Source organism: Maniola hyperantus, chromosome 7 (assembly GCF_902806685.2).
Source record: "Maniola hyperantus chromosome 7, iAphHyp1.2, whole genome shotgun sequence".
Taxonomy (NCBI): Eukaryota; Metazoa; Arthropoda; class Insecta; order Lepidoptera; family Nymphalidae; genus Maniola; species Maniola hyperantus.
In genome coordinates, this window is record NC_048542.1 from 15270677 (window position 1) to 15293927 (window position 23251).

The following is a 23251-nucleotide window of genomic DNA, read 5'->3' on the forward strand; positions in this document are numbered from 1 at the left end:
AATTTATTAGCACAGAGTGTGTATTTTAAAATGAGGAGTTCCGTAGGAGAACTACAGTAACCGAGACATAGATCAACGGGTTGCGAAGCTGAAGTGGCAACGGGCAGGGCACATAGTTCATACAACCGATAGACGTTGGGGTCCCAAGGTGCTAGAATGCCGACCTCGCACCGGAAGACGCAGTGTTGGAAGACCCCCCACTAGGTGGACGGCCGACATCAGACGAGTCGCAGGGAGCCGCTGGATCCAGGCGGCGCAAGACCGTGGCGTGTGGAAGTACCATATTATGAAATATCATATCTATACAGTATACATTCTAAAACAGATTTTTATTTATTCTTATGCGTAGGTAATGGTTATTGATTTATCGTGCAAAATGTCTAAAAAATACGACTGTAGTACGGAACCCTCGGCGCGCAAGTCTGACTCGCACTTGGCCGGTTTGTTTTATTAGGGCCGCATCGACACCAATATCAATCTACACTAAACCCACTTTACTCTGCACTTATTTATATTTTTTCGATACCGCAATATGATATTTTGATCACGTGTCGTTTTGTGTCCGTGAACTTAGCAGAGCATGTGCTAGCAGATCAAAAATAAAAAGGAGTTCTATTCGCATGCAGAAGAGTTCTAGAGTTCCTGATACTTTTTAAAGATAGTTCTGGCGTTTTAACCAAAAAAATCGCAGTTAAAATAATGCTCTGCTAACTTCCGGTAGCAGATCATTTTCGAGCAAAGCAAAAAAAAAAGACAGTTCTGTACGCATGCAGGTCAGTTCTATAGTTCCTCATACTTAATAATGATAGTTCTGGCCATTTAACCTTAAAAAAAATCGATTGAAAAAATTAAAAAAAATTCAAACTTTATAATCACAAGTCATTAAAAAAATTCCAGCAGCTAGAACTCTGATCTGAGAGGCTGGAACTCCTCGATTTATTCTAGCTTATTAAACAAGCTATCGAATAAACCTACAAACTTAACCAGAACTTTCATAAAAATGCCAGCAGAGCATACCAGAAGAGTCAATTACTTTAAATTTTCGAACTTAGTATCAAAAGTTATTAAAAAAACTGCAGTAGCTAGAACTCTGATCTGAGAGGCGGGAACTCCTCGATTTATTCTAGCTTATTAAACAAGCTATCGAATAAACCTACAAACTTAACCAGAACTCTCATAAAAATGCCAGCAGAGCATACCAGAAGAGTCAATTACTTTAAATTTTCGAACTTAGTATCAAAAGTTATTAAAAAGAACCCAGCAGCTAGAACTCTGATCTGAGAGGCGGGAACTCCTCGATTTATTCTAGCTTATTAAACAAGCTATCAAATAAACCTACAAACTGAACCAGAACTCTCATAAAAATGCCAGCAGAGCATACAAGAAGAGTCAACTACTTTTAATTTTCGAACTTAATATCAAAAGTTATTAAAAAAACTCCAGTAGCTAGAACTCTGATCTGAGACGCGGGAACTCCTCGATTTATTCTAGCTTATTAAACAAGCTATCAAATAAACCTACAAACTGAACCAGAACTCTCATAAAAATGCCAGCAGAGCATACCAGAAGAGTCAATTACTTTAAATTTTCGAACTTAGTATCAAAAGTTATTAAAAAAACTGCAGTAGCTAGAACTCTGATCTGAGAGGCGGGAACTCCTCGATTTATTCTAGCTTATTAAACAAGCTATCGAATAAACCTACAAACTTAACCAGAACTCTCATAAAAATGCCAGCAGAGCATACCAGAAGAGTCAATTACTTTAAATTTTCGAACTTAGTATCAAAAGTTATTAAAAAGAACCCAGCAGCTAGAACTCTGATCTGAGAGGCGGGAACTCCTCGATTTATTCTAGCTTATTAAACAAGCTATCAAATAAACCTACAAACTAAACCAGAACTCTCATAAAAATGCCAGCAGAGCATACAAGAAGAGTCAATTACTTTAAATTTTTGAACTTAGTATCAAAAGTTATTAAAAAAACTCCAGCAGCTAGAACTCTGATCTGAGAGGCGGGAACTCCTTGATTTATTCTAGCTTATTAAACAAGCTATCGAAAAAACCTATAATCTAGCCTGGAACTCTCGAAAAGATGCCAGCAGAGCATACAAGAATAGTCAATTACTTTAAATTTTCGAACTTAGTATCAAAAGTTATTAAAAAGAACCCAGCAGCTAGAACTCTGATCTGAGAGGCGGGAACTCCTCGATTTATTCTAGCTTATTAAACAAGCTATCAAATAAACCTACAAACTAAACCAGAACTCTCATAAAAATGCCAGCAGAGCATACAAGAAGAGTCAATTACTTTTAATTTTCGAACTTAATATCAAAAGTTATTTAAAAGAATCCAGCAGCTAGAACTCTGATCTGAGAGGCGGGAACTCCTCGATTTATTCTAGCTTATTAAACAAGCTATCGAATAAACCTACAAACTAAACCAGAACTCTCATAAAAATGCCAGCAGAGCATACAAGAAGAGTCAATTACTTTAAATTTTCGAACTTAATATCAAAAGTTATTTAAAAGAATCCAGCAGCTAGAACTCTGATCTGAGAGGCGGGAACTCCTCGATTTATTCTAGCTTATTAAACAAGCTATCGAATAAACCTACAAACTTAACCAGAACTCTCATAAAAATGCCAGCAGAGCATACAAGAAGAGTCAATTACTTTAAATTTTTGAACTTAGTATCAAAAGTTATTAAAAAAACTCCAGCAGCTAGAACTCTGATCTGAGAGGCGGGAACTCCTTGATTTATTCTAGCTTATTAAACAAGCTATCGAAAAAACCTATAATCTAGCCTGGAACTCTCGAAAAGATGCCAGCAGAGCATACAAGAATAGTCAATTACTTTAAATTTTCGAACTTAGTATCAAAAGTTATTAAAAAGAACCCAGCAGCTAGAACTCTGATCTGAGAGGCGGGAACTCCTCGATTTATTCTAGCTTATTAAACAAGCTATCAAATAAACCTACAAACTAAACCAGAACTCTCATAAAAATGCCAGCAGAGCATACAAGAAGAGTCAATTACTTTAAATTTTTGAACTTAGTATCAAAAGTTATTAAAAAAACTCCAGCAGCTAGAACTCTGATCTGAGAGGCGGGAACTCCTTGATTTATTCTAGCTTATTAAACAAGCTATCGAAAAAACCTATAATCTAGCCTGGAACTCTCGAAAAGATGCCAGCAGAGCATACAAGAATAGTCAATTACTTTAAATTTTCGAACTTAGTATCAAAAGTTATTAAAAAGAACCCAGCAGCTAGAACTCTGATCTGAGAGGCGGGAACTCCTCGATTTATTCTAGCTTATTAAACAAGCTATCAAATAAACCTACAAACTAAACCAGAACTCTCATAAAAATGCCAGCAGAGCATACAAGAAGAGTCAATTACTTTAAATTTTTGAACTTGGTATCAAAAGTTATTAAAAAAACTCCAGCAGCTAGAACTCTGATCTGAGAGGCGGGAACTCCTTGATTTATTCTAGCTTATTAAACAAGCTATCGAAAAAACCTATAATCTAGCCTGGAACTCTCGAAAAGATGCCAGCAGAGCATACAAGAATAGTCAATTACTTTAAATTTTCGAACTTAGTATCAAAAGTTATTAAAAAGAACCCAGCAGCTAGAACTCTGATCTGAGAGGCGGGAACTCCTCGATTTATTCTAGCTTATTAAACAAGCTATCAAATAAACCTACAAACTAAACCAGAACTCTCATAAAAATGCCAGCAGAGCATACAAGAAGAGTCAATTACTTTTAATTTTCGAACTTAATATCAAAAGTTATTTAAAAGAATCCAGCAGCTAGAACTCTGATCTGAGAGGCGGGAACTCCTCGATTTATTCTAGCTTATTAAACAAGCTATCGAATAAACCTACAAACTAAACCAGAACTCTCATAAAAATGCCAGCAGAGCATACAAGAAGAGTCAATTACTTTAAATTTTCGAACTTAATATCAAAAGTTATTTAAAAGAATCCAGCAGCTAGAACTCTGATCTGAGAGGCGGGAACTCCTCGATTTATTCTAGCTTATTAAACAAGCTATCGAATAAACCTACAAACTTAACCAGAACTCTCATAAAAATGCCAGCAGAGCATACAAGAAGAGTCAACTACTTTAAATTTTCGAACTTAATATCAAAAGTTATTTAAAAGAATCCATCAGCTAGAACTCTGATCTGAGAGGCGGGAACTCCTCGATTTATTCTAGCTTATTAAACAAGCTATTGAAAAAACCTATAATCTAGCCTGGAACTCTCAAAAAGATGCCAGCAGAGCATAGAAGAAGAGTCAACTACTTTAAATTTTCGAACTTAGTATCAAAAGTTATTAAAAAAACTCCAGTAGCTAGAACTCTGATCTGAGAGGTGGGAACTCCTCGATTTATTCTAGCTTATTAAACAAGCTATTGAAAAAACCTATAATCTAGCCTGGAACTCTCAAAAAGATGCCAGCAGAGCATACAAGAAGAGTCAACTACTTTTAATTTTCGAACTTAATATCAAAAGTTATTTTAAAGAATCCAGCAGCTAGAACTCTGATCTGAGAGGCGGGAACTCCTCTATTTATTCTAGCTTATTAAACAAGCTATTGAAAAAACCTATAATCTAGCCTGGAACTCTCAAAAAGATGCCAGCAGAGCATAGAAGAAGAGTCAACTACTTTAAATTTTCGAACTTAGTATCAAAAGTTATTAAAAAAACTCCAGTAGCTAGAACTCTGAACTGAGAGGTGGGAACTCCTCGATTTATTCTAGCTTATTAAACAAGCTATTGAAAAAACCTATAATCTAGCCTGGAACTCTCAAAAAGATGCCAGCAGAGCATAGAAGAAGAGTCAACTACTTTAAATTTTCGAACTTAGTATCAAAAGTTATTAAAAAAACTCCAGTAGCTAGAACTCTGATCTGAGAGGTGGGAACTCCTCGATTTATTCTAGCTTATTAAACAAGCTATTGAAAAAACCTATAATCTAGCCTGGAACTCTCAAAAAGATGCCAGCAGAGCATACAAGAAGAGTCAACTACTTTTAATTTTCGAACTTAATATCAAAAGTTATTAAAAAAACTCCAGTAGCTAGAACTCTGATCTGAGACGCGGGAACTCCTCGATTTATTCTAGCTTATTAAACAAGCTATCAAATAAACCTACAAACTGAACCAGAACTCTCATAAAAATGCCAGCAGAGCATACCAGAAGAGTCAATTACTTTAAATTTTCGAACTTAGTATCAAAAGTTATTAAAAAAACTGCAGTAGCTAGAACTCTGATCTGAGAGGCGGGAACTCCTCGATTTATTCTAGCTTATTAAACAAGCTATTGAAAAAACCTATAATCTAGCCTGGAACTCTCAAAAAGATGCCAGCAGAGCATAGAAGAAGAGTCAACTACTTTAAATTTTCGAACTTAGTATCAAAAGTTATTAAAAAAACTCCAGTAGCTAGAACTCTGATCTGAGAGGTGGGAACTCCTCGATTTATTCTAGCTTATTAAACAAGCTATCGAAAAAATCTATAATCTAGCCTGGAACTTTCAAAAAGATGCCAGCAGAGCATACAAGAAGAGTCAACTATTTTAAATTTTCGAAATTAATATCAAAAGTAATTAAAAAACTGCAGTAGCTAGAACTCTGATCTGAGAGGCGGGAACTCCTCGATTTATTCTAGCTTATTAAACAAGCTATTGAAAAAACCTATAATCTAGCCTGGAACTCTCAAAAAGATGCCAGCAGAGCATAGAAGAAGAGTCAACTACTTTAAATTTTCGAACTTAGTATCAAAAGTTATTAAAAAAACTCCAGTAGCTAGAACTCTGATCTGAGAGGTGGGAACTCCTCGATTTATTCTAGCTTATTAAACAAGCTATTGAAAAAACCTATAATCTTGCCTGGAACTCTCAAAAAGATGCCAGCAGAGCATACAAGAAGAGTCAACTACTTTTAATTTTCGAACTTAATATCGAAAGTTATTTTAAAGAATCCAGCAGCTAGAACTCTGATCTGAGAGGCGGGAACTCCTCGATTTATTCTAGCTTATTAAACAAGCTATCGAAAAAACCTATAATCTAGCCTGGAACTCTCAAAAAGATGCCAGCAGAGCATAGAAGAAGAGTCAACTACTTTAAATTTTCGAACTTAGTATCAAAAGTTATTAAATAAACTCCAGTAGCTAGAACTCTGATCTGAGAGGCGGGAACTCCTCGATTTATTCTAGCTTATTAAACAAGCTATCGAATTAACCTACAAACTGAACCAGAACTCTCATAAAAATGCCAGCAGAGCATACAAGAAGAGTCAACTACTTTAAATTTTCGAACTTAATATCAAAAGTTATTTAAAAGAATCCAGCAGCTAGAACTCTGATCTGAGAGGCGGGAACTCCTCGATTTATTCTAGCTTATTAAACAAGCTATCGAATAAACCTACAAACTAAACCAGAACTCTCATAAAAATGCCAGCAGAGCATACCAGAAGAGTCAATTACTTTAAATTTTCGAACTTAGTATCAAAAGTTATTTAAAAAACTCCAGCAGCTAGAACTCTGATCTGAGAGGCGGGAACTCCTCGATTTATTCTAGCTTATTAAACAAGCTATCGAATTAACCTACAAACTTAACCAGAACTCTCATAAAAATACCAGCAGAGCATAGCAGAAGAGTCAACTACTTTAAATTTTCGAAATTAATATCAAAAGTTATTTAAAAGAATCCAGCAGCTAGAACTCTGATCTGAGAGGCGGGAACTCCTCGATTTATTCTAGCTTATTAAACAAGCTATCGAATAAACCTACAAACTGAACCAGAACTCTCATAAAAATGCCAGCAGAGCATACAAGAAGAGTCAACTACTTCAAATTTTCGAACTTAGTATCAAAAGTTATTAAAAAAACTCCAGTAGCTAGAACTCTGATCTGAGAGGCGGGAACTCCTCGATTTATTCTAGCTTATTAAACAAGTTATCGAAAAAACCTACAAACTGAACCAGAACTCTCATAAAAATGCCAGCAGAGCATACAAGAAGAGTCAACTACTTTAAATTTTCGAACTTAATATCAAAAGTTATTTAAAAGAATCCAGCAGCTAGAACTCTGATCTGAGAGGCGGGAACTCCTCGATTTATTCTAGCTTATTAAACAAGCTATCGAATAAACCTACAAACTGAACCAGAACTCTCATAAAAATGCCAGCAGAGCATACTAGAAGAGTCAACTACTTTAAATTTTCGAACTTAATATCAAAAGTTATTTAAAAGAATCCAGCAGCTAGAACTCTGATCTGAGAGGCGGGAACTCCTCGATTTATTCTAGCTTATTAAACAAGCTATCGAATAAACCTACAAACTTAACCAGAACTTTCATAAAAATGCCAGCAGAGCATACCAGAAGAGTCAATTACTTTAAATTTTCGAACTTCGTATCAAAAGTTATTAAAAAAACTGCAGTAGCTAGAACTCTGATCTGAGAGGCGGGAACTCCTCGATTTATTCTAGCTTATTAAACAAGCTATCGAATAAACCTACAAACTTAACCAGAACTCTCACAAAAATGCCAGCAGAGCATACCAGAAGAGTCAATTACTTCAAATTTTCGAACTTAGTATCAAAAGTTATTAAAAAAACTCCAGTAGCTAGAACTCTGATCTGAGAGGCGGGAACTCCTCGATTTATTCTAGCTTATTAAACAAGCTATCGAAAAAACCTATAATCTAGCCTGGAACTCTCAAAAAGATGCCAGCAGAGCATACAAGAAGAGTCAATCACTTCAAATTTTCAAACTTAATATCAAAAGTTATTTAAAAGAATCCAGCAGCTAGAACTCTGATCTGAGAGAGCTAGAATAAATTGAGGAGTTCCCGCCTCTCAGATCAGAGTTCTAGCTACTGCAGTTTTTTTAATAACTTTTGATACTAAGTTCGAAAATTTAAAGTAGTTGACTCTTCTTCTATGCTCTGCTGGCATCTTTTTGAGAGTTCCAGGCTAGATTATAGGTTTTTTCGATAGCTTGTTTAATAAGCTAGAATAAATCGAGGAGTTCCCGCCTCTCAGATCAGAGTTCTAGCTACTGGAGTTTTTTAAATAACTTTTGATACTAAGTTCGAAAATTTAAAGTAATTGACTCTTCTGGTATGCTCTGCTGGCATTTTTATGAGAGTTCTGGTTTAGTTTGTAGGTTTATTCGATAGCTTGTTTAATAAGCTAGAATAAATCGAGGAGTTCCCGCCTCTCAGATCAGAGTTCTAGCTACTGGAGTTTTTTAAATAACTTTTGATACTAAGTTCGAAAATTTAAAGTAATTGACTCTTCTGGTATGCTCTGCTGGCATTTTTATGAGAGTTCTGGTTTAGTTTGTAGGTTTATTCGATAGCTGGTTTAATAAGCTAGAATAAATCGAGGAGTTCCCGCCTCTCAGATCAGAGTTCTAGCTGCTGGATTCTTTTAAATAACTTTTGATATTAAGTTCGAAAATTTAAAGTAGTTGACTCTTCTGGTATGCTCTGCTGGCATTTTTATGAGAGTTCTGGTTTAGTTTGTAAGTTTATTCGATAGCTTGTTTAATAAGCTAGAATAAATCGAGGAGTTCCCGCCTCTCAGATCAGAGTTTTAGCTGCTGGGTTCTTTTAATAACTTTTGATACTAAGTTCGAAAATTTAAAGTAATTGACTCTTCTGGTATGCTCTGCTGGATTTTTTATGAGAGTTCTGGTTTAGTTTGTAAGTTTATTCGATAGCTTGTTTAATAAGCTAGAATAAATCGAGGAGTTCCCGCCTCTCAGATCAGAGTTTTAGCTGCTGGGTTCTTTTTAATAACTTTTGATACTAAGTTCGAAAATTTAAAGTAATTGACTCTTCTGGTATGCTCTGCTGGATTTTTTATGAGAGTTCTGGTTCAGTTTGTAGGTTTATTCGATAGCTTGTTTAATAAGCTAGAATAAATCGAGGAGTTCCCGCCTCTCAGATCAGAGTTCTAGCTACTGGAGTTTTTTTAATAACTTTTGATACTAAGTTCGAAAATTTAAAGTAGTTGACTCTTCTTCTATGCTCTGCTGACATCTTTTTGAGAGTTCCAGGCTAGATTATAGGTTTTTTCAATAGCTTGTTTAATAAGCTAGAATAAATCGAGGAGTTCCCGCCTCTCAGATCAGAGTTCTAGCTGATGGATTCTTTTAAATAGCTTTTGATATTAAGTTCGAAAATTTAAAGTAGTTGACTCTTCTTGTATGCTCTGCTGGCATTTTTATGAGAGTTCTGGTTCAGTTTGTAGGTTTATTTGATAGCTTGTTTAATAAGCTAGAATAAATCGAGGAGTTCCCGCCTCTCAGATCAGAGTTCTAGCTGCTGGGTTCTTTTTAATAACTTTTGATACTAAGTTCGAAAATTTAAAGTAATTGACTCTTCTGGTATGCTCTGCTGGCATTTTTATGAGAGTTCTGGTTCAGTTTGTAGGTTTATTCGATAGCTTGTTTAATAAGCTAGAATAAATTGAGGAGTTCGCGCCTCTCAGATCAGAGTTCTAGCTACTGGAGTTTTTTTAATAACTTTTGATACTAAGTTCGAAAATTTAAAGTAATTGACTCTTCTGTTATGCTCTGCTGGCATTTTTATGAGAGTTCTGGTTCAGTTTGTAGGTTTATTTGATAGCTTGTTTAATAAGCTAGAATGAATCGAGGAGTTCCAGCGTCTCAGATCAGAGTTCTAGCTACTGGAGTTTTTTTAATAACTTTTGATATTAAGTTCGAAAATTAAAAGTAGTTGACTCTTCTTGTATGCTCTGCTGGCATTTTTATGAGAGTTCTGGTTCAGTTTGTAGGTTTATTTGATAGCTTGTTTAATAAGCTAGAATAAATCGAGGTGTTCCCGCCTCTCAGATCAGAGTTCTAGCTGCTGGGTTCTTTTTAATAACTTTTGATACTAAGTTCGAAAATTTAAAGTAATTGACTCTTCTGGTATGCTCTGCTGGCATTTTTATGAGAGTTCTGGTTAAGTTTGTAGATTTATTCGATAGCTTGTTTAATAAGCTAGAATAAATCGAGGAGTTCCCGCCTCTCAGATCAGAGTTCTAGCTGCTGGATTCTGTAAAATAACTTTTGATATTAAGTTCGAAAATTAAAAGTAGTTGACTCTTCTTGTATGCTCTGCTGGCATTTTTATGAGAGTTCTGGTTCAGTTTGTAGGTTTATTTGATAGCTTGTTTAATAAGCTAGAATAAATCGAGGAGTTCCCGCCTCTCAGATCAGAGTTCTAGCTGATGGATTCTTTTAAATAGCTTTTGATATTAAGTTCGAAAATTTAAAGTAGTTGACTCTTCTTGTATGCTCTGCTGGCATTTTTATGAGAGTTCTGGTTCAGTTTGTAGGTTTATTTGATAGCTTGTTTAATAAGCTAGAATAAATCGAGGAGTTCCCGCCTCTCAGATCAGAGTTCTAGCTGCTGGGTTCTTTTTAATAACTTTTGATACTAAGTTCGAAAATTTAAAGTAATTGACTCTTCTGGTATGCTCTGCTGGCATTTTTATGAGAGTTCTGGTTCAGTTTGTAGGTTTATTCGATAGCTTGTTTAATAAGCTAGAATAAATTGAGGAGTTCCCGCCTCTCAGATCAGAGTTCTAGCTACTGGAGTTTTTTTAATAACTTTTGATACTAAGTTCGAAAATTTAAAGTAATTGACTCTTCTGTTATGCTCTGCTGGCATTTTTATGAGAGTTCTGGTTCAGTTTGTAGGTTTATTTGATAGCTTGTTTAATAAGCTAGAATGAATCGAGGAGTTCCAGCGTCTCAGATCAGAGTTCTAGCTACTGGAGTTTTTTTAATAACTTTTGATATTAAGTTCGAAAATTAAAAGTAGTTGACTCTTCTTGTATGCTCTGCTGGCATTTTTATGAGAGTTCTGGTTCAGTTTGTAGGTTTATTTGATAGCTTGTTTAATAAGCTAGAATAAATCGAGGTGTTCCCGCCTCTCAGATCAGAGTTCTAGCTGCTGGGTTCTTTTAATAACTTTTGATACTAAGTTCGAAAATTTAAAGTAATTGACTCTTCTGGTATGCTCTGCTGGCATTTTTATGAGAGTTCTGGTTAAGTTTGTAGATTTTTTCGATAGCTTGTTTAATAAGCTAGAATAAATCGAGGAGTTCCTGCCTCTCAGATCAGAGTTCTAGCTACTGGAGTTTTTTAAATAACTTTTGATACTAAGTTCGAAAATTTAAAGTAATTGACTCTTCTGTTATGCTCTGCTGGCATTTTTATGAGAGTTCTGGTTTAGTTTGTAGGTTTATTCGATAGCTTGTTTAATAAGCTAGAATAAATCGAGGAGTTCCCGCCTCTCAGATCAGAGTTCTAGCTACTGGAGTTTTTTTAATAACTTTTGATATTAAGTTCGAAAATTAAAAGTAGTTGACTCTTCTTGTATGCTCTGCTGGCATTTTTATGAGAGTTCTGGTTCAGTTTGTAGGTTTATTTGATAGCTTGTTTAATAAGCTAGAATAAATCGAGGTGTTCCCGCCTCTCAGATCAGAGTTCTAGCTGCTGGGTTCTTTTTAATAACTTTTGATACTAAGTTCGAAAATTTAAAGTAATTGACTCTTCTGGTATGCTCTGCTGGCATTTTTATGAGAGTTCTGGTTAAGTTTGTAGATTTTTTCGATAGCTTGTTTAATAAGCTAGAATAAATCGAGGAGTTCCTGCCTCTCAGATCAGAGTTCTAGCTACTGGAGTTTTTTAAATAACTTTTGATACTAAGTTCGAAAATTTAAAGTAATTGACTCTTCTGTTATGCTCTGCTGGCATTTTTATGAGAGTTCTGGTTTAGTTTGTAGGTTTATTCGATAGCTTGTTTAATAAGCTAGAATAAATCGAGGAGTTCCCGCCTCTCAGATCAGAGTTCTAGCTACTGGAGTTTTTTAAATAACTTTTGATACTAAGTTCGAAAATTTAAAGTAATTGACTCTTCTGGTATGCTCTGCTGGCATTTTTATGAGAGTTCTGGTTTAGTTTGTAGGTTTATTCGATAGCTTGTTTAATAAGCTAGAATAAATCGAGGAGTTCCCGCCTCTCAGATCAGAGTTCTAGCTGCTGGAGTTTTTTAAATAACTTTTGATACTAAGTTCGAAAATTTAAAGTAATTGACTCTTCTGGTATGCTCTGCTGGCATTTTTATGAGAGTTCTGGTTTAGTTTGTAGGTTTATTCGATAGCTTGTTTAATAAGCTAGAATAAATCGAGGAGTTCCCACCTCTCAGATCAGAGTTCTAGCTGCTGGATTCTTTTAAATAACTTGTGATATTAAGTTCGAAAATTTAAAGTAGTTGACTCTTCTTGTATGCTCTGCTGGCATTTTTATGAGAGTTCTGGTTCAGTTTGTAGGTTAAATCGATAGCTTGTTTAATAAGCTAGAATAAATCGAGGAGTTCCCGCCTCTCAGATCAGAGTTCTAGCTACTGGAGTTTTTTAAATAACTTTTGATACTAAGTTCGAAAATTTAAAGTAATTGACTCTTCTGGTATGCTCTGCTGGCATTTTTATGAAAGTTCTGGTTAAGTTTGTAGGTTTATTCGATAGCTTGTTTAATAAGCTAGAATAAATCGAGGAGTTCCCGCCTCTCAGATCAGAGTTCTAGCTGCTGGATTCTTTAAAATAACTTTTGATATTAAGTTCGAAAATTTAAAGTAGTTGACTCTTCTTGTATGCTCTGCTGGCATCTTTTTGAGAGTTCCAGGCTAGATAATAGGTTTTTTCGATAGCTTGTTTAATAAGCTAGAATAAATCGAGGAGTTCCCGCCTCTCAGATCAGAGTTCTAGCTGCTGGGTTCTTTTTAATAACTTTTGATACTAAGTTCGAAAATTTAAAGTAATTGACTCTTCTGGTATGCTCTGCTGGCATTTTTATGAGAGTTCTGGTTAAGTTTGTAGATTTTTTCGATAGCTTGTTTAATAATCTAGAATAAATCGAGGAGTTCCCGCCTCTCAGATCAGAGTTCTAGCTACTGGAGTTTTTTAAATAACTTTTGATACTAAGTTCGAAAATTTAAAGTAATTGACTCTTCTGTTATGCTCTGCTGGCATTTTTATGAGAGTTCTGGTTTAGTTTGTAGGTTTATTCGATAGCTTGTTTAATAAGCTAGAATAAATCGAGGAGTTCCCGCCTCTCAGATCAGAGTTCTAGCTACTGGAGTTTTTTAAATAACTTTTGATACTAAGTTCGAAAATTTAAAGTAATTGACTCTTCTGGTATGCTCTGCTGGCATTTTTATGAGAGTTCTGGTTTAGTTTGTAGGTTTATTCGATAGCTTGTTTAATAAGCTAGAATAAATCGAGGAGTTCCCGCCTCTCAGATCAGAGTTCTAGCTGCTGGAGTTTTTTAAATAACTTTTGATACTAAGTTCGAAAATTTAAAGTAATTGACTCTTCTGGTATGCTCTGCTGGCATTTTTATGAGAGTTCTGGTTTAGTTTGTAGGTTTATTCGATAGCTTGTTTAATAAGCTAGAATAAATCGAGGAGTTCCCACCTCTCAGATCAGAGTTCTAGCTGCTGGATTCTTTTAAATAACTTGTGATATTAAGTTCGAAAATTTAAAGTAGTTGACTCTTCTTGTATGCTCTGCTGGCATTTTTATGAGAGTTCTGGTTCAGTTTGTAGGTTAAATCGATAGCTTGTTTAATAAGCTAGAATAATTCGAGGAGTTCCCGCCTCTCAGATCAGAGTTCTAGCTACTGGAGTTTTTTAAATAACTTTTGATACTAAGTTCGAAAATTTAAAGTAATTGACTCTTCTGGTATGCTCTGCTGGCATTTTTATGAAAGTTCTGGTTAAGTTTGTAGGTTTATTCGATAGCTTGTTTAATAAGCTAGAATAAATCGAGGAGTTCCCGCCTCTCAGATCAGAGTTCTAGCTGCTGGATTCTTTAAAATAACTTTTGATATTAAGTTCGAAAATTTAAAGTAGTTGACTCTTCTTGTATGCTCTGCTGGCATCTTTTTGAGAGTTCCAGGCTAGATAATAGGTTTTTTCGATAGCTTGTTTAATAAGCTAGAATGAATCAAGGAGTTCCCGCCTCTCAGATCAGAGTTCTAGCTGCTGGAGTTTTTTTAATAACTTTTGATACTAAGTTCAAAAATTTTAAGTAATTGACTCTTCTTGTATGCTCTGCTGGCATTTTTATGAGAGTTCTGGTTCAGTTTGTAGGTTTATTTGATAGCTTGTTTAATAAGCTAGAATAAATCGAGGAGTTCCCGCCTCTCAGATCAGAGTTCTAGCTGATGGATTCTTTTAAATAGCTTTTGATATTAAGTTCGAAAATTTAAAGTAGTTGACTCTTCTTGTATGCTCTGCTGGCATTTTTATGAGAGTTCTGGTTCAGTTTGTAGGTTTATTTGATAGCTTGTTTAATAAGCTAGAATAAATCGAGGAGTTCCCGCCTCTCAGATCAGAGTTCTAGCTGCTGGGTTCTTTTTAATAACTTTTGATACTAAGTTCGAAAATTTAAAGTAATTGACTCTTCTGGTATGCTCTGCTGGCATTTTTATGAGAGTTCTGGTTCAGTTTGTAGGTTTATTCGATAGCTTGTTTAATAAGCTAGAATAAATCGAGGAGTTCCCGCCTCTCAGATCAGAGTTCTAGCTGCTGGATTCTGTAAAATAACTTTTGATATTAAGTTCGAAAATTAAAAGTAGTTCACTCTTCTTGTATGCTCTGCTGGCATTTTTATGAGAGTTCTGGTTCAGTTTGTAGGTTTATTTGATAGCTTGTTTAATAAGCTAGAATAAATCGAGGAGTTCCCGCCTCTCAGATCAGAGTTCTAGCTGCTGGGTTCTTTTTAATAACTTTTGATACTAAGTTCGAAAATTTAAAGTAATTGACTCTTCTGGTATGCTCTGCTGGCATTTTTATGAGAGTTCTGGTTAAGTTTGTAGATTTTTTCGATAGCTTGTTTAATAAGCTAGAATAAATCGAGGAGTTCCTGCCTCTCAGATCAGAGTTCTAGCTACTGGAGTTTTTTAAATAACTTTTGATACTAAGTTCGAAAATTTAAAGTAATTGACTCTTCTGTTATGCTCTGCTGGCATTTTTATGAGAGTTCTGGTTTAGTTTGTAGGTTTATTCGATAGCTTGTTTAATAAGCTAGAATAAATCGAGGAGTTCCCGCCTCTCAGATCAGAGTTCTAGCTACTGGAGTTTTTTAAATAACTTTTGATACTAAGTTCGAAAATTTAAAGTAATTGACTCTTCTGGTATGCTCTGCTGGCATTTTTATGAGAGTTCTGGTTTAGTTTGTAGGTTTATTCGATAGCTTGTTTAATAAGCTAGAATAAATCGAGGAGTTCCCGCCTCTCAGATCAGAGTTCTAGCTGCTGGAGTTTTTTAAATAACTTTTGATACTAAGTTCGAAAATTTAAAGTAATTGACTCTTCTGGTATGCTCTGCTGGCATTTTTATGAGAGTTCTGGTTAAGTTTGTAGGTTTATTCGATAGCTTGTTTAATAAGCTAGAATAAATCGAGGAGTTTCCACCTCTCAGATCAGAGTTCTAGCTGCTGGATTCTTTTAAATAACTTTTGATATTAAGTTCGAAAATTTAAAGTAGTTGACTCTTCTTGTATGCTCTGCTGGCATTTTTATGAGAGTTCTGGTTCAGTTTGTAGGTTAAATCGATAGCTTGTTTAATAAGCTAGAATAAATCGAGGAGTTCCCGCCTCTCAGATCAGAGTTCTAGCTACTGGAGTTTTTTAAATAACTTTTGATACTAAGTTCGAAAATTTAAAGTAATTGACTCTTCTGGTATGCTCTGCTGGCATTTTTATGAAAGTTCTGGTTAAGTTTGTAGGTTTATTCGATAGCTTGTTTAATAAGCTAGAATAAATCGAGGAGTTCCCGCCTCTCAGATCAGAGTTCTAGCTGCTGGATTCTTTAAAATAACTTTTGATATTAAGTTCGAAAATTTAAAGTAGTTGACTCTTCTTGTATGCTCTGCTGGCATCTTTTTGAGAGTTCCAGGCTAGATAATAGGTTTTTTCGATAGCTTGTTTAATAAGCTAGAATAAATCGAGGAGTTCCCGCCTCTCAGATCAGAGTTCTAGCTGCTGGGTTCTTTTTAATAACTTTTGATACTAAGTTCGAAAATTTAAAGTAATTGACTCTTCTGGTATGCTCTGCTGGCATTTTTATGAGAGTTCTGGTTAAGTTTGTAGATTTTTTCGATAGCTTGTTTAATAAGCTAGAATAAATCGAGGAGTTCCCGCCTCTCAGATCAGAGTTCTAGCTACTGGAGTTTTTTAAATAACTTTTGATACTAAGTTCGAAAATTTAAAGTAATTGACTCTTCTGTTATGCTCTGCTGGCATTTTTATGAGAGTTCTGGTTTAGTTTGTAGGTTTATTCGATAGCTTGTTTAATAAGCTAGAATAAATCGAGGAGTTCCCGCCTCTCAGATCAGAGTTCTAGCTACTGGAGTTTTTTAAATAACTTTTGATACTAAGTTCGAAAATTTAAAGTAATTGACTCTTCTGGTATGCTCTGCTGGCATTTTTATGAGAGTTCTGGTTTAGTTTGTAGGTTTATTCGATAGCTTGTTTAATAAGCTAGAATAAATCGAGGAGTTCCCGCCTCTCAGATCAGAGTTCTAGCTGCTGGAGTTTTTTAAATAACTTTTGATACTAAGTTCGAAAATTTAAAGTAATTGACTCTTCTGGTATGCTCTGCTGGCATTTTTATGAGAGTTCTGGTTTAGTTTGTAGGTTTATTCGATAGCTTGTTTAATAAGCTAGAATAAATCGAGGAGTTCCCACCTCTCAGATCAGAGTTCTAGCTGCTGGATTCTTTTAAATAACTTGTGATATTAAGTTCGAAAATTTAAAGTAGTTGACTCTTCTTGTATGCTCTGCTGGCATTTTTATGAGAGTTCTGGTTCAGTTTGTAGGTTAAATCGATAGCTTGTTTAATAAGCTAGAATAATTCGAGGAGTTCCCGCCTCTCAGATCAGAGTTCTAGCTACTGGAGTTTTTTAAATAACTTTTGATACTAAGTTCGAAAATTTAAAGTAATTGACTCTTCTGGTATGCTCTGCTGGCATTTTTATGAAAGTTCTGGTTAAGTTTGTAGGTTTATTCGATAGCTTGTTTAATAAGCTAGAATAAATCGAGGAGTTCCCGCCTCTCAGATCAGAGTTCTAGCTGCTGGATTCTTTAAAATAACTTTTGATATTAAGTTCGAAAATTTAAAGTAGTTGACTCTTCTTGTATGCTCTGCTGGCATCTTTTTGAGAGTTCCAGGCTAGATAATAGGTTTTTTCGATAGCTTGTTTAATAAGCTAGAATGAATCAAGGAGTTCCCGCCTCTCAGATCAGAGTTCTAGCTGCTGGAGTTTTTTTAATAACTTTTGATACTAAGTTCAAAAATTTAAAGTAATTGACTCTTCTTGTATGCTCTGCTGGCATTTTTATGAGAGTTCTGGTTTAGTTTGTAGGTTTATTCGATAGCTTGTTTAATAAGCTAGAATAAATCGAGGAGTTCCCGCCTCTCAGATCAGAGTTCTAGCTGCTGGAATTTTTTGAATGACTTGTGATTATAAAGTTTGAATTTTTTTTCATTTTTTCAATCGATTTTTTTTAAGCTTAAATGGCCAGAACTATCATTATTAAGTATGAGGAACTATAGAACTGACCTGCATGCGTACAGAACTGTCTTTTTTTTTTGCTTTGCTCGAAAATGATCTGCTACCGGAAGTTAGCAGAGCATTATTTTAACTGCGATTTTTTTGGTTAAAACGCCAGAACTATCTTTAAAAAGTATCAGGAACTCTAGAACTCTTCTGCATGCGAATAGAACTCCTTTTTATTTTTGATCTGCTAGCACATGCTCTGCTAAGTTCACGGACACTGTCGTTTTTACATATCGCCCGGACGGAATAACAATTATTTGCAAAGTTATACGAGCTTGATCGCAACGACATGGGATAAGTATCCCTATTGTTATTACATAGAGTTTATATTTGAATACATTAGTGTTGAAATTTGTTTAACGTTCAATTAATCTTGACAGAGGATGAGGATGGGGTTTACTTTGAGACCATTATCTGGTATTCAGTTATTTTAATATGGACCAATTTCCTAATTTGAGATTTATCTAAAAACAACTGACTGCATTTGTTTGACATTCAGCACAAGATTAAAAACCGGCCAAGTGCGAATCGGACTCGCGCACTGAGGGTTCCGTAGTACAATCGTGTTTTATCGACATTTTGTACGATAAATCAAAAACTACTAACTAGATCTCGTTCAAACCAATTTTCGGTGGAAGTTTGCATGGTAATGTACATCATATACTTTTTTAAATGATATTAGAAACCTCAATATCTTTTTTGAAGACCTATCCATAGATACCCCACACGTATGGGTTTGATAAAATTTTTTTTTTTTTAGTTTCAGTTCCATGTATGGGGAACCCCAAAATTTATTGTTTTTTTGTTTTTTTGTGTAAAAATCTTAATGCGGTTCACAGAATACATCTACTTACCAAGTTTCAATAGTATAGCTCTTATAGTTTCGGAAAAAGTGGCTGTGACATACGGACGGACAGACAGACATGACGAATCTATACGGGTTCCGTTTTATGCCATTCGGCTACGGAACCCTAAAAATTTGTTACTAAAAAAGCATATTGACACGATCGAAGAATAATAATATAATATGTAAATGATAAAAGAGCGTAGATTTAACTCGCAGCTCGCTCCATCAATGAATTATTGTAATTCATATCTTTGAAAAGAGCAACCGCCGAGTTTATTAAGGTAGGAAAGGCGTTCCAAACCCGTGCAGTGGTAGATGCAATATAAAAATATCTATACTTGTAAAAGTTTATTTGAATAAAAAAATCTTTCTGATTCATTATCATCATCATCATCATCTCAATCCATCGCCGGCTTACTACAAAGTTATAGGCGCGTGCCCGGGATCGAATCCCCGACCTCCGATTAGGAGATGGACGATTACCTACTAAAAGGCTTTGAATTTGCTTACTATGAAAGTAGTAGGTTTTTTGAGCCGGTTATGAAAAATAATACTACCATAAGCACTGGTTTCGTACGCGTTAAGTGAAATTCAATATTCGAATTTCGAACGCACCTGAACGAAATATTGTATTTTCTTTACGAGTTTTTAAATACTGTGAAAAAATTTCGATAAAATTTTACACTTCCATAACTTTATCCCCTTGGAAAAGCTTAAAATATTTTACTAACAGAATCATTAAATAACACAAAAATGTTTCAATGTTTTTACTCAAATCAGCTGAATAAGGTAAAAACCGGCCAAGTGCGAGTCGAACTCGTGCACGGTTATTTTTTTCGACATTTTGTACGATAAATCAAAAACTGTTATGCTTAAAAATTAATAAAAATCTGTTTTAGAATGTAAAAGTATCTTTAAGTATAACCGTAATAACTGTACTAAGTAGGGTATGTTTGAAAATTAAAAATACCAATTATTTGTTCAATGAACACCTTTAAAAAAACCGGCCAAGTGCGAGTCAGGCTCGCGCAATGAGGGTTCCGTACTACAGTCTTATTTTATCGACATTTTGCACGATAATTCAAAAACTATGATGCATAAAAATAAATAAAAATCTTTTAAATGTTTTAGAATGTACAGGTGAAGACCTTTCATATGATACCCCACTTGATATAGTCACTCACTTCGAAAGTTGAAAATACTAATTATTAGTTCATGACCACAATTTAATTTTTTTTGTGTGATCTAACCCTAAATTCACGGTTTTCAGATTTTTCCCCAAATGTCAGCTATAAGATCTACCTACCTGCCAAATTTCATGATTCTAGGTCAACGGGAAGTACCCTGTAGGTTTCTTGACAGACAGACGGACAGACAGACAGACAGACAGACCAGACAGACAGACAGACAGACAGACAGACAACAAAGTGATCCTATAAGGGTTCCGTTTTTCCTTTTGAGGTACGGAACCCTAAAAATTGTGATGTAACCACATACAGTTATGATAGAGATGACCACATCACTGTGTAACCACAAAGTCACGGTTTTCGGATTTTATTCCTTTATTGTGCTCTGTGCTTGTGCTGTAAGACCTACCTACTTGCCAAATTTCATGATTGGTCAACAGGACCCCCTATAGGTTTTCTTGACAGACACGACAGACAGACAGACAGATAGGCAGACAGACAAGGAAGTAATTCTATAAGGGTCGCTTTTTTTTCTTTTTAGGTACGGAACCCTAGAAATATTGAAAAAACATTATTCCTCGATTCTTTTCTCTTCCCGTACGATTTTTAAATAAAAGTGACTTGTTGGAGAGCGAACGAAATGCACAAAATAATTGGATTACGTTTGATTCAAGAATTCTCTTTATGTCGCACAAAGGTTTCACGTTTTCCTTGTACCTACCTACCTGTGCAAATATTTGTGTTTCAATGATTTATATTTGTACGTACAGTCAGCAACAAAGCTAGGTTTGCACCCGCCAGTACACTGTACAAGCTACTATGGACGGGTACAAACCTAGCTTTGTTGCTGACTTTACGTACAAATATAAATCATTGATAAACTTAGTAGACTTAGCAGTAAACTTAGTAGGTAGTAGGTACAGTCAGCAACAAAGCTAGGTTTGCACCCGCTAGTACAAGCGACTATGGACGGGTACAAACCTAGCTTTGTTGCTGGCTTTACGTACAAATATAAATCATTGAAAAACTTAGTAGACTTAGTAGTAAACTCAGTAGGTAGTAGGTACAGTCAGCAACAAAGCTAGGTTTGCATCCGCCAGTACAAGCTACTATGGACGGGTACAAACCTAGCTTTGTTGCTGACTTTACGTACAAATATAAATCATTGAAAAACTTAGTAGACTTAGTAGTAAACTCAGTAGGTAGTAGGTACAGTCAGCAACAAAGCTAGGTTTGCACCCGCTAGTACAAGCTACTGTGGACGGGTACAAACCTAGCTTTGTTGCTGACTTTACGTACAAATATAAATCATTGAAAAACTTAGTAGACTTAGAAGTAAACTTAGAAGGTACAGTCAGAAACAAAGCTAGGTTTGCACCCGCTAGTACAAGCGACTATGGACGGGTACAAACCTAGCTTTGTTGCTGACTGTACGTACTAAGTTTTCCTGGTTTTCCAAGCTATGTTCAGTTGCTGTCTTAAAACTTTTTTGTGCTTAACTTGCCTTTCTGAAAATCTTCTTCGACGCAATCTGTTTAATTTTAGGTTATACAAAGGGTGCCAACGGGACCCTAGGTATTACTAAGGCTCCGCTGTTCGTCCGTGTGTCTCAGCGGGCTGTTCATATGAACCCTTACAGGTAAATCTTCGTGTGCGAGTCCGACTCGCACTTGACCGCTTTTTTTAAGTTCTGCCTTTAGTATTTTCTATGGTAATTTTAATTTTGTGATCGTTCTTAGATTCTTTTTATTACATTCAAGTAGGTACTAAATACTGCTAAACTACGAAATAACGATATCTGTTGATGATATTGTGTCAATAACTCCTAAAAAACTGGTGAAAACTCTTGTAAAAACAGCTGAGAAGGCTTTATAGGCAGGCAGGACTGACAAATTGCAGGTGGCTCACGCAGAATTTGCATATGCCACTGTTGTTTCGAATCATGTCGGTTTTTATGGCACAAGTGATGAAACATAGCGGATACAAAAACTAAACTATTTGATTTTGCTTACTAACTTTGATATAAGTGAATTATCCTAGGTATTTCAGTACCTATACAATATAGCATAGGATGAATTATTAGAACAAAAGTTCTGTGAACGTTTTTTGTCTTTACTAGGTGTATCAAATCAGACCACCAGAAGTGCGACTAGTCTTAAAGGTGACGCAGTGCGCAGTAAAGTTGGCGCACGTGGGTAACCTGTTTGCTTTTCGCCTGACATTGTATGAGAAAGGTGAGAGGCACGATGATTTGTACCGAAATCGAACGCGCGAAAAGGGTTTAGGAAAAGTATTTTTGAGAAAAAATATCAATATTTTTCTGTGTTCCTAATATAATTTATGTCAGCACTCGGCAACTTAAAGGCAATAAAATTTATGATTTATGGGAATGCTCTAAAATTTTGTTGGGCTCAGAATCAGTACCAATATCAAATAATGTAGTAATCACCCTACGTTTGTATCTAGAAAGCACCGAACTGCGCCCTTGTCACTTGCGCCACCCTCAACCCTTTGATGGCGTTGGTTTTGATTGTAAATTCCCGCCTGAGCTGTGTTTTTATTACGGGCTTGTTTAGAGACAATGATAATATGGAGACATATTGTTTGCGTTGGTTCCATTCAGGATTGTGTGGCTTTTGTCGGCGGAATTGAGTGCCTCTATTGTTTTAATAAAGGGTCTACTTAGGTAATAAGGGTAAACTTAGGTTTAAGTTTTGCTGTAAAATGGGTATTTTCGAGGACTATAACTATTTTACGCCCTAAATTTACTGATAATGGGTTATATAAATGATATATATAAATAGAAACAGGTATGAAATAAATAGGTATGAATATTCTATGAAATACTGGAATGTGACGTTACCTCATAATGACGTACTTTTTTAGTTTAATCGATAATTTTCGAAAAATAGTTATCACACTTAAAACTAACAAAGGACGTGGATTTTACGTATTTTGATAAACTCTCTACTGATAAATAATCTATTTTTGATGTAGTCAAATACCAATTCCTACGGGATTATTAAAAACCTAAATCCATCAGATATAGTAGGTATTCAATAGAGCTGAATAAAATATTATCTTCGAAATCTAGTATTGTGTGAGTAGGTACATAGTACATAGAAACACCATAGTATTGATTTTGTTATTATAATTTTATTTGTTTTATCGGAAAAGTAAACAACCCCACAGTAATATCTATAAGCAAATATAACTCAGTACTGTAGATATTTACCTTGTACTGGTAGAGAGTAAATTTGAACAGACTTTAGTAAACAGACTTAGGTTGGGTAAGAACCTAACTATTTTACCAAAAGCTGAAGCATAGACTGCAAACATACAAGCGATACCAATAATTACTGAGACTGCAAAAAAAATTGTTGGCTCAAACATTGTAAGTACCTACTTACGAGTATTACGCGTGAAATTATTTAACTCCTCGGGCGCCATTTTAACTTTTTGTGTCAAATTTCATGTCAAAAGTACGATTTTAGTCCTTATTAGGGTTCCGTACCTCAAAAGGAAAAACGGAACCTGTTTGTTGTCTGTCTGTCTGTCTGTCTGTCT

The 23251-nt window shown here is 35.2% G+C and overlaps 1 protein-coding gene across 5 annotated transcripts in view; it reads right to left on the minus strand.

The window, feature by feature from the left end:
* The window catches only part of nolo (no long nerve cord), a 382845-nt gene that overhangs the window by 109303 nt on the left and 250291 nt on the right, over positions 1–23251 (minus strand). The gene's annotated exons all lie outside the window — the stretch shown is intronic.